Consider the following 4296-nt stretch of genomic DNA (forward strand, 5'->3'; position numbering starts at 1 on the left):
GAATGCATCTCCTTAGAAAGTTAGCCTCCATTGGAGCCTCTATAACTGCAGTAAATTGGAAGGTGGAGGCAGATCAAGAATTGCCTTAACCATCAAAGGGTTGAGTCGAATTCCTCCTTTAGACACTACGAAACCAAGCAAACGACCAGAACCAACACAAAACACACATTTATGTGGATTGAGTCGAATTTGGTAGTGCCAACACCGCAAAAAGATAGCTCTCAGATGTTGCGGGTGATCAATCTGTTTCCATGAATGAGTAGGTAAATCATCTAGATAGTGTTGAACAATGTGTTTGATGTCATGGAAGGCATAATTCACTACCCTATGAAAAGTTTCCCCAATGTTCTTCAAACCAAAAGGGAGTTTCCTTTATGCGAATGTGCCCCAGGGACAAATAAAAGTATTTTTATATTGGTCTTCTGGGCAGATATTGATATGATTATAGCAAGAAAAACCATCCATAACTGAAAATATTTCACATCTGACACAGTCATCAATTATCTGGTCGATAAAGGGAGTGGGATAGCTATCTTTGGACAAGCATTATTAACATCCCTGTAATCAACACACACTCATATTATTCCTTGTTTCTTCATGATAGAAACAAGATTGGAAACCCAATCGGTAATAGGAACGGGGTATATGAAACTAGCATGCAAAAGTTTTTCAATTTCTACTTTTATGGAAACAACCTTCTTTAGATGAATAGGACGGAGGCATTGTCGTACTAGTTTGACATCAGGATATATTTTAATCTCATGTTCAACTATACTAGAATCAATACCTGGCATTTCCTGATATGAACAACAAAATATGTCGCAGAATTCACAGAAAAGAGCATGGTAAGTTTCAAGTTCCGACAGAGAACAAGATTTGCCAACATGGATGTTTTCTACAATTCTAGGTTTGGTCGAAATATTGATAGAAATGGTTTATTTGATATCTGATAAGTTTCGTTTGGAATCGACTATCTATAAATACAAAATTTGGAAGGAAATCAACAATTGAAGGGTGATTTAGTTCATTTGAAATATCTTCTATGTTTTCTAGAAGATGGGATCGATGATAATAATCTGCCCATGGTTCTTCTTTTGTCATCATTGATTGGATGATTCCTTCATCAGTAGAAAATGTACGTGAAAAAGAATCAAAGGAAGTACCATATTCTAATGAATGATCAACCCATACAATTGGCAATGATGGATTTGGATTCGCTGCACAAGCCAAAAACATTGATTGCTATGCAAGCTCAATGGGGCTTAGTGACATAGTTTCATTACACATATCAACTTTGGAATTGTTGGAAATCTTCTATGAATCAAATGAAGTGGAAGATATCATGTTACAAGTCTCAAATTTTACAACTTCCGCCATTTGTGATGGTGACGGTAACAAAAAGATACCTGTTACACAGTAATTTGTCACCATCCCTGTTACTCCTCTTATCGTACCATGGAGGATTCATCTCGGGAGTTATAAGGAGTGACAAAGTCTAAAAACACTTGCATCATGTTCCCTTGAGCATATACTTCATGTTTCCTGAAGACACCTACTACAGATTATCCCTGAAAAGTGCCCCTTTTCCATTGGCGCAAGTCCACAGTGTCTTACCCGCGCCAATGATGGAGATCCTCAAAAGAGGGCGCGACCACTGGCGCTCTGTCTTAGAGCAGCAGTCGCGCCAACCGAGTTTAGTCATGCTTTTTTCCTTAATGCACGTCCGACTGATGTTTCCTTCATTACATGGAGCTTTTTGAAGATAAAAAATCAGTCTTATGTCGAGCTCTATCCTATTCCCATCTTTAGTGGCTTTCGGGAAAAAGATGCTAATCCACAATAGGTGTCCCGGTTCGTTGTATCCTCCTCCCTTCTTCATCTATATAAGCTTGTCCTTATGCATTTGACAAGCTAGTCGCTAGTGCTAAGAGTCAGAGTTATGGAGTGTTAGATGTTGAGTTCTTGAGTTCTTGGAGGAATGCTAATGAGAGCTAGAAAAGTTATGCTGCCGGAGAAGAGACGCGGTGCAAGACACATATAGTTACTCGCCCAGCCAGGAGAGGTTCAACGTCAGAACCATGGTTGTAACTTTTCCTATTTAATATTAATTGATGAGCGACTGCTATTATAGTTCCAATCTCATTATCATTTATGGTGTTGATTTATTTCCTTTCTGACTGAAATATAGTTGTGCTTTGGTAGATTTTATGTTGGTATCTGTCTCTCCTTTTGCATGTGCAGGTGTTCGTTCATGATCTGCTAGAGTGAGGGAGTGGGAATATCAGCTCTACTTCAAACATAGCATTTGACTCCAAGTTGGTCTTTCTAATCCACCTTTGATGCATAACTAGGAACTTGCGTGGCAGCGTGGTTTGATTGTGGCTAGTTCTGCTTTAGACTAGTGGGATCGCCTCTGTCCGCAGAGGGGATTTACCTGTCCAACAATTTGGCGACTCCACTGGGGAGAAGCTATTGAGTTTGTCTTGCATGATTGTTTTTCTCTCGCTTGCCTGAGTTAATGAACTTTCTGAGTCAATTCTGAAATTGCTATCTGCTGTTTGGTCCTTCTGAGCACTGTCAGTTAGACCCTGGGTAGTTATATTTTCTTTCTGAGTTAGTAAACTCGGCTGGCGCGTTTTTTCTTCTGACAGTCGCGCCAGTTGGCGCAAGTTGCTCCATAGACACCCGCGCCAGTTCACTGTTAGCGCGAGTTGCAGTTTCACAGTCGCGCCATCTCTGTGAATTTTTCCAGTTTGATAGCTCAAAGCTCCTTAAACTCAGATTTTTTGTTTTCGATATCTTTTGCCTGCTTCTGGAAGTGTGTTGGACCTCTGTGTGACTGGTTGTTACTTTCATCCTTCAGTTGTTTGCTTATTTCTATCGATTTTGTATCCCAGCCCTAGAGTACCTTGTGGTTGTGCATGTCGAGCCTTCTGTGGGACGTAGTGGTTTGATCATCCAGTCAGCTTCTTGATTGTTTTCTGCACTCATCTAGTGATTCACTTCTAGCTTGCTTGGTTCTTGCTTGACTTCATTTGGTTCATTGAACGTCTTTGCGTTTTCCTTTGCTTTGATAGTTCATCTTCATGTTTCTGAATTGGCCCTTTTGAGTAATTGTTTGTATTCGTGGATATCTCTTGAGGTTTGTTTACATGCATTATGCTATCTTAAAAATAAAAAAACAAAAGAGCTTTTTGCATTATATTATTTAGCATTTATTGTTATTTGTCGCTTTTAAAAAGAAAAAGAAAAGCTGTTCTTTCTTGTTATTAGCTGCATTAGGATCTTTGTTACTTGCTTGATGATCATTTTGTTCGTGTGAAAAAATATATCTCTACTCTTCTGTAGGTAGAATTCATCGAATGAAACAACATAATTTTGGCATATAGATTGCATCTAGGAAGCTTGGAGAGACCACATACGGTAGGACCAAAAAACTGAAACATAACCGAAGATAAACTTTAAAATAAATTCAATGAACATAACAACGCATTGGAACATAACGCAAATACTCTAGAGGTCTAGGTTAGAAGACGTGTTCCGGCGTCTTTAAACCTGGTAGTTTATCGTCGAGTGGTTGGGTGATTCCTCCACGGTGAAACGATAGGTGCCAATACGGACTGAGCTCCCACGTACCGTCGCGTATATACGGGAGACCCCACTAGGCTATTATCCTTTATCCATAGGAAGCCGAGTCTGCCGCCCTACGATTCGCAATGCAGTGAACACAGCATTCACGAAGATTGACCACCCGTACCCTAAAAAGTATTCTGTGGTTTTGCGAAAAGTTTGGCACACCCTTTACCTAGAATCTCCAGAGTAGTCACTTTTGATCCTTTTCGGACTCCCTAAAAGAAAAGGTGCCTATGAGCGTCTTGTCACTTTGTGCTCATTAAATATTCGAAGGAGACTAGAGTCATCTTTTATCCTTTTCTCGACTCTTAAAAAATGAAAAGGTTAAGTTCAGTGTCTTAAAATTTATTGGCCACGATAACATATACCCAATTAGATTGTGATTGCGTTAGACTGAGTAGGATTATTTCTCGTTCGATGGCAGCCTTCCCGGCGCCCACCGGCCAAGGTATTCCTCCTGATGGGAACCCTCGTCCCTTTCCTCCTGTTGGAAATGTCGGTGTTCAGTATATCGCAACATTGTCTTTGCCTGGGTTGACCATTGGTTTACCCGTATGGTTGTTTTCAAACTCGGTGGTTTCGAGTGTGATAACTTCTGTTCCGCCACCACCTTCTCCACCCAAACAACGCCATGATGATTCTAAGGTGGAACCCTCCCCTTCT

The sequence above is a fragment of the Pinus tabuliformis genome, chromosome 6, assembly GCF_031772625.1.
Source record: "Pinus tabuliformis cultivar Carrire ecotype Pingquan chromosome 6, CPIR1, whole genome shotgun sequence".
NCBI lineage: Eukaryota > Viridiplantae > Streptophyta > Pinopsida > Pinales > Pinaceae > Pinus > Pinus tabuliformis.